The 11700-nt window shown below is 39.4% G+C and overlaps 1 protein-coding gene across 2 annotated transcripts in view; it reads left to right on the top strand.

Annotated features, from left to right (window-relative positions):
• Nucleotides 1-11700, top strand: part of ARHGAP1 (Rho GTPase activating protein 1) — a 169522-nt gene that overhangs the window by 1011 nt on the left and 156811 nt on the right. The gene's annotated exons all lie outside the window — the stretch shown is intronic.

Below are 11700 nucleotides of genomic sequence, written 5' to 3'. Positions count from 1 at the left end.
CCTATTGCAAAAGGACTTTAAGCAGCCAATCAGGATGCTAGTCCCAGGAATTGCAAGGGATCGTGCTTCGGGGATGTGCAGGCACTGTCATGTTATTTCCCTCCTCAGTTTAAAGTTTACTATGAAATATTGCAAGATTTCAGTGAAATATCATGAGATCACATAAAAGCAAAGTGTGACATGAACTGAAGAAGCTGATTGGCTGTTTCAATTTATTTTCAACATGTAGCTGACAGCAGCAGAATGATAGCTGTTCACAGAGCACTTACTATTGTAAACGGAATATTTTTGAGGTAAAATATCTTCCTTTTTTACATAGAGATGTTCAGGTGATATTTTCTTGTCAGATTTTTACATTTATGCTTCATCAGGTTCAAGTGATTTAGCATATGGGTATTATGTCCCTTTAAGTGTAATTACAGCCTAGTTCTTTGGAATCACAAGGGTTAATGACAGTTTACTGTGAATGTCCATAAACCATTACAGGAGGAATTTGTGTCCTGTATATATCTTAATTAGATGGACATGAAACCCAAAATGGTTTTTTCATGATTTAGGTAGAACATATAATTTTCCAGTTTACTTTACTTACTATCATCAAATTTTCTTCATTCTCTTAGTATAATTTTTTTGAAGGAGAACCAATGCACTACTGGTTTCTAACTGAACACATGGGTGAGCCAATGACAATTGGGATATATATATATATATATATATCTATATATATATATATATATATATATATATATATATATATATATATATATATATATATATATATATATATATATATATATATACACACACAGCCACCAATCAGCAGCTAGAACCTAGGTTCTTCCCTGCTCCTGAGCTTTTCTGGTTAACAAGAGAAGGAAAAAAATTAAGTAATAGAAGTAAATTGGAAAGTTGTTTAAAATTGTATGCTATGTCTAATTATGACTACTATCCCTTTAAATATTTGGTGCAGGTACTCGTCAAGTATGTAAGGTTGTAAAGTTCAGATTAATAGGAATTTCAGATGTTATCTACAAAATGATAGGGTTGAATGGCAATTTAGGTGACCGCCCATAGATCATTGAAAGGAAAAATATAAAAGTAATTTGCAGATAAAACTTATGTTTATTACATAAAACTTTGGCACAGGGACGTCCCAAGAATTATGGCAGTTACTAATTGTGAGATTAACTGGAATTATGGCTGCGTGGTATGGATTGGTGATGGTGTATGACAGAATGTTAATTTCGATGACTTGGAGTTTTCGACAAAACACCCCATTAACTCCTTGAGTGCTAACGATGGCTCTGAGCCGTGGCAGAGTTTCCCACTCTGGTGCTAACCACGGCTCAGAGTCGTCGCTAGCACTCCCCCACTTTGAGGGAGCCCGGCGATCGGGCCTGCATAGTGACAGGCATCGCCGGGGCTTCACGTTATGCACGGTGACGTCACGCACAATGACGTGATGATTTCACCTCGCAACTTTATTTATATTTAACAATGTTAAGTATAGGAGCAGGGGGCATGCTGCTTAGAATACTGTATCTCAGGAATATAAGCAGCTACAGACCTCCCTGACCCACCGTTGGAAAGGTAACCTTTCCAATAGTGTAAGTCTTGGGGATCTGAAAAAAAGTTAATTTTTTAAAAAAAAGCTTAGCACCCAGGTGGGAATGTGCTTAGCACTCAAAGGGTTAAAAGACTGTATCAGAGGTGCCAGTCCCATTCTTCCTTTTTTAATTTACCCTTTTGTGGAAGGTTTCCTGTTCCAAGGTAGCATAGTCTAAAAAAGTGGCAGGCCTTGTTTAAAATCTAGGAGACAACTAAAAAATAAGTATTTCCCTATACGTTACGTCTTTCTTATCTTAAATCTTTCTCTATACACAATGGCCAGTACTTAGAGAGAGAGAGCAATTGAAAAGGAAAATGTTATTGCTTATTTCTTCCACTGGAAATTGCCCGCTGTCTCTTGTTTACATAATTTTTATATATAGAGAATACTAAAGAATTCACATTTTCATTATAGGTGGAGATTTCAACAGGCAATATAGCTATTTTAAACAATAAAATAAAGGTAAAGGAGAACATTTTCCAGTACAATGTCCCTTTTTAAATGCTTTTAAAATAGTTCGCCTTCAGCCTACAGATAATTTCTGTTTCTCATGGATCTTTTTGCAAAAAGAATCTGTGTAAAATCAACCAACTTATGTAAGGGAAGTTAGTGGAAAGTTATTTATATTCTAGGACATTCTCAAATAATATAGAAAAAGCTCTGAGTAGTATACTATGAATCCAAAAACAAATTTCAGTGGTAAAATATATTTACACACTGTAAAAATTTTTTATTTTTTTTAAACAATTGGTAATTTATCCTTTTTGAAGAGCGTTCACATAAAGTCCTATATGTCATTTACTTGTGCTTTACTGTTATATGACAGGCCTGCCCTTTAAGCAGGCTAAGAGGGACACATACCTGGGGCTCTTCACTGTCATCAAGGGTGAGGGTATAACAAAAGTGCAATGTGCATCCTGTATTTAGTTTAGGAAGAAGTGTTTTTGGTATCAGGAGGTGTAATATTTTGTGTTATTCTTTATATAAGACGCAATGAATGTTTGGACAGTGGTGGGCCATACAGGGGAGAGGGCATATAGCGGGAAGGGAATACGGAAGCGTAGCTGAGGGGCCCTACAAATTTTCCTTGCCAGGGCCCTGCAGATACTAAGGGTGGCTCTGGTAAATTATGTTTGAGGGTATGATGTCAGTGCAGTGCTGTAATGGCTGCTTTTGGAAATTTATATAAAACAAGGGCTACTTGTATTGTGTATACTGGCTCTTTGTATTGTTCTAATCTTTGGGATGGTGATGCATGACTGATTATTGTTCCACGTGTAATACTCTCTATTGTGCTGAAATGACTGCTGTATCCTTGTCTTGTGACACACTGCTCTAGTTCATCCTTAATCACCTGTTTGTTCACCTTACAGCTCCTGTGCTTAGCAAATGCAAATCTAGTCTCGCCCCTCTTGCTACATGATGTGAAAGTGTCTCCAGATTAGGTGACAGCTGCGCTCCAAAGAGTGGGCACATTATACGGAGACAGCCAGCTCTCCTAAGAGAATATATTCGCATTATCACTGCAAGGAGGAAACTATAGCCTTCTAAAAGAAAATGTACAACTATACAGGAAGCTTTGCATGTGTTATGTGAGAATACTTTCTTTTTGGGCACACTCTATTTGTATTCATGGTGTGTAAAGGTGGGATTTTTTTATGACCATTAGCTTAAAGGGACAGTCAACGCCAAAATTGTTATTGTTTAAAAATATAACACCTTTATTACCCATTCCCCACTTTGCACAACCAACATTGTTCTATTAATATACTTTATAACATTTAAACCTCTCAATTCCTACCTGTTTATAAGCCACTAAAGCCAACCTCTTATCACATGCTTTATTTGCTTTTCACAACAGGGAAAACCTAGTTCATGTGAGCCATATAGATAACATTGTGCTCACGTCTGTGGGTTGTGGCAGACACTGCACTAAATGGATAATAAATAAAAAGTCTTGTGATCAGGGGGCTGTCAGAAGACTTAGATACGAGGTAATCACATAGGTACAAACTATATTAATATAACTGTTGGTTCTGCAAAACTGGGGAATGGGTAATAAAGGGATTATCTATCTTTTCAAACAATATTTTTTTTTAGTTGACTGTCCCTTTTTAAAGGGATAAACAAATTGTTTTAAAAACTTTCTGTCATGATTCAGCACATATCATTTTAAACAACTTTCCAATTTGCTTTTCTTATTTTTTTTTTTGTTACCATCTTGCTTTTCAAGAAAGGATAAGCTCAGGGGCGTGCACGTGTCTGCAGTACTATATGGTAGCAGTTTTTCAACAATGGTATATATATTAGCAGCAGCACTAGATGGCAGCGCTATTTCCTGTCATGTAGTGCATCAGCCATGTGCACGCTACCCATCTAGGTATCTCTTCAACAAAGAAGAACAAGAGAATGAAGCAAATTTTATAATAGAAGTAATTTGGAAATTATTCTATCTGAATAATGAAAGGAAAAAATGTGGATTTCATGTAGCTTTTTAAAGAGCATATAATTTTAAACAGCAAAGCACTATAGGGAGATAGCTGAGCGCACATATTGTGCACATAAATGCCAGTCACATGGGGCATTTATGTGCATCCAAAAATCTCTAGCTCCAAAGTGTACTGCTGCTCATGAGACTACCTAGGTATGACCTTAACAAAGGATAGCAAGAGAAGTAAGCAAATCAGATAATAGAAGTAAATTAGATAGTTGTTTAAAATTGCATGTTCTATTGGAATCAAGTTTTATTTTGACTTTACTGTCCCTTTTTAAAGGTAATTTTCCACTTTAGGCATTGCCGATTATCATCACATGGTGTCAGAGCGTTAGCTGACATCACACAGTTCAGCACTAAGGTCCTGCATCCTGGTATTCCACCCTTCTAACAACTAACCTTTCCTTTTCTTTAAAATTTGTTACACTTAGTTATATAGATACGATTGTGCATAGGATACAATAAAAAGTAGTTAGGACATACTGCCTTAAAGGGATATGAAACCGACATTTTTTTCTTTCATGATTCAGAGTATGCAATTTTAAGCAACTTTCTTATTTACTCCTATACATTTTTCGTTGTTGTCTTGGTATCTTTATTTAAAGTAGGAATGTAAAGCTTAGGAGCCAGCCCATTTTTAATTCAGCACCCTGTGTAGCGGTTGCTGATTGGTGGCTAAATGTAGCCACTAATCGGCAAGCGATACCCAGGTACTGAACCAAAAATTTTCCGTCTCCTAAGCTTACATTCCTGCTTTTTCAAATAAATATACAAAGAGAAGGAAGAAAAATTGATGTGTATTAAAAAGTTGCTTAAAATTGCAAGCTCTATCTGAATCATGAAAGAAAAAATGTGGGTTTGATATCCCTTTTTAATTTGTGAACTCTGTTTTATAGACTGCATGTGCTGCCTATTATGTCAATAACAAACATCTTTTAGTAATGCGTGTGTGGGGGCTGAGGGGATGCAGCTTTATAATTTATGCATTGATCTAGTTGTGTATTTATATGTAATTCCTATCATGTAAAATTTGAATTGTTTTTTTTTTTTTCCATCAAATAATTTTTATTATTTTCAAAGCAAAATCACACATAACAAGTGTACAAGGGTATAACGTCAATTGTACAGACAGTAATCACATATACAATAGCATATACATTAGGGTCTTATAACCTAGTGTAATGTCAATTTAAGGTAATCTATTCCAAGATTTGCTAGGTCAGGCAGAGAAAAATAAAACACACTGTGTCAGAACACACAGCCCTGTCACATTTGTCAGTATCGGCAGTTTTTAGTTTTAGCCTTTTTAGTTATCAGAATTCAGGTGGTCTGCTGTTCCCATATAAAAATTATATCTGCAATAACATCCTGCTTTCTTTTATACACATAATATATTTTTTCCAATTCAAGCACATGACTCACTTCTTTTACCCACATGGTGTATGAGGGGACAACAGTTTTTTCTTCCAGAACCTAGGGATCAAGCGCCTGGCGCAGCTGAGCATACATTGCAATAGTTTCTTTCTATACATACATGGAATTTTAGGGATATCACTCAGCAGCACCAAACTTGGTGTGAGCACAACAGGTTTACCCATCACCCTATCAATGTGTTGACTTATGTTGTCCCAGTAGGAGCGGAGGTGAGGACAGGACCACCAAATGTGCGAAAGAGTGCCCACCTCCCCACAGTGTCTCCAACATAGTGAAGAGGAATTAGGGAAAATACTATGTAAGCGGTGGGGGGTCAGATACCACCTCGAAAGAAGTTTATAGTTTGTTTCGACCATTGACAGGGATGATTTTTTGGTCTCTAAAAAAATATGCTGCCACTGGGTGTCTGTGATTACTATATTTAACTCTGTTTCCCATTTTGTGGTGAACGTAGGTTTTTTACTAGGGAAAGTTCCTCTAAGAAGTTTGTATATAATGGACACATGGGATTTAGTGACTGAGGTAGTTGTACAGTGTTTCAAAGGAAGTAAGAGGTCTTACAAGATTAGCCTTATGGGCACTATTGTGAATAGCATGTCTAATTTGAAGGTAAGGGAACCAAAGGTGGAAGGGAGCACCCAGAAGTTGATGGATATCAGCTTGGGATCTAATAAGGCCGTTTTGGAGTATCATGTGTGCTGGTATGTTAGTAGGTATACCCTCTAGTTGTGGTAAGGGGAAGGTATGTGCTTGTAGCAGTAAGGGGTTATTGAGCACAGGGGATAGAGGGGAAATGGGAGTCGAAATCTGATTCTCTTCAGCTAAAATTTTATCCCATATTTTAAAGGTGGAAGCTATATAGTAGTTTCCCCAAATTTCTGTTGGTCTATTTCTGTGTGGGATCCAGCACTGATCGCCCAAGTTCAGGCCACCCGCCAGAAATGATTCTATCTGTATCCAGGGTTTATCTAGGGGGGAATGTTTCCAAGCGACTATGTGAGCCATATGCACGGCTTTATAATAATACATCAGGTTTGGGGATCCCAAACCTCCATCCTCTCTCTTTAGAAACAGGGTGTTCCTGGCCACCCTGGCCCTTTTATGGTCCCAAATGAATAAGTGGAACATTTTTTTTGTTGTTTTAGTAAGTACTGAGTGGGGAGATCTAGTGGGAGGACCTGGAACAAATATAAATATTTAGGAAGGAGGTTCATTTTTATTGCATTAATGCGTCCAGCCCAAGAAAGGTGGCCCTGCTTGCTCCAGAGTTCTAGGGATTTATTAGTTTCTGATTGGAGAGGCATATAATTAAGATTAAACAGTTCCGTGTGATTGGGAGATATGTCTATCCCTAAGTATCTTATTTTGCTAGTTATCTGGAATGAGGTATTGCTTGTTATATACTGTACCTCGTCCTCTGCAAGATGTAAGGGTAATATCATTGACTTTTCCATATTGACAGAGAAGTTGGAAACCAATTTATAACTCTCTAGTTCTCTGAGTATGGTGGGGATGGAAGAAAGTGGAGAGCTTATTGTGAATATAATGTCATCAGCATATAAAAGACACTTTTGACAAATTTCTCCGAAAGTGACTCCTTGAACAAGGGGATTGCTTCTAATTCGCGGCGCTAATGCCTCCACCGCCAGAGCGAATAGGAGAGGAGATAGGGGGCATCCCTGACGCGTGCCATTGTTTATATGAATCGCTTGTGAGAGTGTATTGTTTGCATTGACGCGCGCTGAAGGGCCAGAATAGAGTGCTTTAATACGAGCAATTAATTTTTGCGAGAATCCAAACTTCGACAGGATGGACCAGAGAAAATCCCAATCCACCCTGTCAAAGGCCTTCTCCGCATCTGTGGATAGCAAGACCAGGGGCAATTTAGTGGATGAGGCGGTAAGCAAAGTGTGTAGAACCCGAATGGTATTATCTTTGGCCTCTCTGTGTGGGATAAATCCCACTTGGTCAGAGTGCACCAGGGAGGGTAAATATTAAGTCTTGTGGCAATTAGCTTAGCATACAATTTAATGTCAATATTTATTAAGGAGATAGGGCGGTAATTGGCTACCTTATCAGTGGGTTTATTTGGCTTAGGGATAACAGAGATAGTGGCCTCTAGGAGGTTTGGAGTTAGCTGACCTTCTTCATCTAATGATTGGTACATGCTCAACAAGTGGGGGCCTAGTAGGGTTTTAAACAGGTGGTAAAATTTAGGCGTGAAACCGTCAGGGCCCGGGGCTTTGCCCTGGGGGAGGCTTTTAATTGCTAACATAATTTTCTGAATAGTGAATCTATCATCTAGCGCCTCGCAATCTGTTTTAAGTAATGTTGGAAGCTGAACTTTGGATAAGTAACTATTTATCTTGATTAGCTTAGTTTCCAAGTCAAGGGAAGGGAGGTTATATAATGAGGAGTAGTATTGTGCAAATTGGTTGACGATGTCAGTGTTCGTGGTATATGTGGCACCGTCCGGGCCTGTAATTTTATCAATAAAGGTTTTGTAGCGTTTCTTCTTCAGGGATCTAGCAAGAAGGCGCCCTGCTTTATTACTTTCAACAAAGAATTTTGATTCAGATGCTACGGCTCTCATATGTGCATTTTTAATTAGATATTGGTGAAGTTCCTCTCTGGCCTGCTGGGATTTCTGTAGGAGGTGTTGAGATTGAGGGTTATGTTTCAGATCATTTTTACACTTATTAAATTTGGAGGTTAATTAAATTGGCCTTCCCTCTGTTTACGTTGTCTATGTGTGTGCCCCATTATCACCCCCCTGATCTAGCATTTATATGCTTCCCAGTTATTGGTGGCTGAGGGGGTATTAAAAGTAAAGAACTCGGTCGTCTTCTCCTCTATGTCAGTTGTGATCAGTGGATCTAAGAAAATCTGGTCGCTTAGTCTCCAATATTGCTGAAATTGTGGCTTAGTTGACCATAAGAAGTTGGTGCACACCATACTATGATCAGACCAGGCAGTGTGAAAAAGTCTAGAGTCGCATAGTGAGGATAGTGTTCGCTGTTCGCATAATATATAGTCTAGACGTGTGTATGAGCGTTGTGGATTAGAGAAGAATGTAAAATCCTTTGTAGTTGGGTGTGTCACTCTCCAGGTATCGAACATGGGCATATTACGTATGGCCTGCCAATTAGCTTTTATCTGTGAGTTTTGCATATAGGAGCGGCCTGTGGAGGTGTCTAGTGTGGGGCTGATTGGGAAGTTGAAGTCTCCACCTAGGAAGACTGGGCCTTTCGAGATATCCAAAATATGATTGACCTTGCGGAAAAATGAAGGTTTGGGACGGATAGTTGCATATATGTTTGCCAGTGTAATGGGTCTACCAAAGTAAAGACCTGTCAGTACTAAAATCTGTCCATCTGCGTCAGTGTATTTGTCTAGCTGAGTGAATGAGGTACCCTTCCTAAAGGAGATGCATACACCGTTATGTTTTGTCGGTCCAGAGCTTAAAAAATGCTGATCATAGTATAACTGCGAAAGTCTGGGCTCATTGGTCTTTTTGAAGTGGGTCTCTTGTGTCATAATAATTCCTGTAAAAATCATGAAATGCTATTGAGCGTTTTTGAGGGGACAGGAAGCCCTTAACATTCTGTGTAGCTAACCGAAATTGACTAGGCTGTCTTTGTTCAGGCATTTGACCCTTAGCGTTGATGTCTAAACTTGTGGAGGTGTGCTTATTTCAACAATAAATATATGGCAAAATAAACCTGTTATAATATGCACTCTGATAAATACTTCACTATCTAGTACACTGTAATACTATAACTATTTAAACAAAAGGAGAACTTGTGTCAGATACTCCTAGAACTGTAAAGGGAAGAGGAAAAAGAAGGGGAGTAGGTAAGTGGTAAAGAAGCAGGTAATAAAAACAAGTGGGGAATTAAGTAGAAGAACTGAGTAGGGGGATGAGTACAGCATGACGGAACTCCCCCGACAGGCCGAGGGTGAAAGACATAAGAACAAATAACATGAACCAGTGCCCGGTTTGAGGGCTCATCTAAATATATTACGCACATCTTAACATATTACTAACGATATCACATAGGTATAGAAGAACAGTTTTAGTGCAATAGTCTAAGGTGGGTGAGAAAGAGTTCATTCTATAGTCATTCAACAGTGTCCCGTTTTAACATCTGACTACTCATACTCACGACCTCCAGGTGTTCGTGGTTAGTCCAGATCAAAGCTGGTTGTGTCCTCCATGAGGAGGATATAATCAGATAGTTCTTCTTTATGCAATACTCCAAGCAAACAGAGAAAGGAGTGGGGGACAACACAAACATAACTTTCATAACTGGTGCGTGGATGCACAACCATGATCCAGTGCAAACCTGGATCATCAATTCCAGACAAGATTTTCTTCTATCGAGGCCGTGGCCTCTGACCTGATTCAAGACTTTTTTCGTTTTGCAAATAGGGCTTCAAAGCAAGGATAGTCTCGCTCAGGTATTATCCACCGAGGTGGTGGGGTCTGGGCATAGCTTCTTCCTGTTCTTCTTATCAACTACTTCGGACCAGAGACGTCTCTGAGGCTTTGGTTGTGGTAGTTTGCGTGCCTCCGGCTGAGGAGTAGTGATTTCTGGTATAGGAATGTCCAGCAGCTTACAAAAATCTTCTATCTTTTCTGGGGAGCTGCACTCGTGACGCTTTCCATTTTTAATAAGTTGCAGTGATACGGGAAATCCCCATCTGTAAGGGATCTGTAGAGTTCTTAGGTGGGAGGTGAGGATGGTAAATCCCTTTCGGAGTTGCAGCGTTCTAGCAGATAAGTCCTGAAAAATTTGGACCTTTGCACCCATATAAGAAAAATGTGGTTGCGCTCTAGCCAGTTGGAGAATTTTTTCTCTGTCCTTGTAGCTCAGGAAACATATTATAATGTCCCTTGGAGGTTGATTATCATTCGGCTTCGGTCGTAGAGATCTGTGTGCTCTCTCCAAAGGTATAGGTTCAATCACTGGTTAGAGATTGCCAGAGACTGAAACAGATTTTGTAAATATTCTGATATATCTTCGCCCTTAACTGATTCAGGAATTCCGCGTATACGGAGGTTATTTCTATGCGCCCTATTTTCGACATCATCAAGCTTATTTTCTAGTTCAAGGATTTGTTATTGTTGGGCCTCTATGTAGTGTGACATTGCTGCCATTTCCTTATTGATTTCTTCCCTATCATCTTCCAATGTCTCTACTCTAAATCCAAGCTCATTAATGTCCCTCTTTAGGTCCGCGCACTCAGCTTTAATGCATAACTTCACCTGATTAATTAAATCTTCCATAGCTTTTAGTGTTACTGGTGCTTCTTTGAGATGTAAATGTGGATTAGAAGGTGATGTCAAGGGTTCTTGTGCATTTGGGCTATCAGATAGATCCTCATCTTCGCTAGAGGCCTGTGGTATATCAGTTTTCTTTTTTGTGTTGTCTGTCTTTTTAAAAAAGGAGTTTACAGCTCCCGATGTCAAGGTGGGTTTTAAGGCCTTGTCAGGTTTTGTGGCCCTGCGCTGTGACATGGTAGCGCAGCAGGAGGGATGGAATTGCTCTATAATAAAAACTGCCTTATTACTTTTGTCTCCGTTCTTCTTCTCCCCTCTTTCACCTCTGTCTTTTTAATTTGTCAGGCAGTGTAACAGTAACTCTATGCATCTCTGGTAAAATGGAGTAAGTCGGATCTACACAACCACACAGTTTATTTCCAGTATATAATAAAATGATTAATGCCTTTAGTACATCATTATAAACCTGTCTAGGTTATTGCTCCTGATGGAGAAGTAGGTATAGCTGTCGGTGCTTGGGGCTGTGTGCAGCTCTTTTACTATGCCATAAGGCCTCTGTTATCACGCCCTGTTAAAGATGGCGACTGCCATGTGGGCGCCGTGACATATGCTGCTTACCGGGCCTGTGCGAAGATCCGTAGTGAGCGGGTGCTATGACATGTCGTCCTCTGAACAGTCCTTGGAGCTTCTTCGCGGTCAGCAGACAAGCAGGTAAGCTCGAGCTGTTGTGTGTGATATCGGGACTCCTTCCCTGCGTTTACTAGAGTAAGGCTTCAGCCGCGGCCTATGCCGCTATCAATTGCGAGGTCCGGGGTCCTTACAGGGGCTAGTGAGTGACAGTGTTACACTCTCTAGTCCTTCCCAGTGCTCTGGCTAACA

This window comes from Bombina bombina, chromosome 7 (assembly GCF_027579735.1).
Source record: "Bombina bombina isolate aBomBom1 chromosome 7, aBomBom1.pri, whole genome shotgun sequence".
Taxonomy (NCBI): Eukaryota; Metazoa; Chordata; class Amphibia; order Anura; family Bombinatoridae; genus Bombina; species Bombina bombina.
This window is presented reverse-complemented; position numbering and strand designations above follow the sequence as displayed.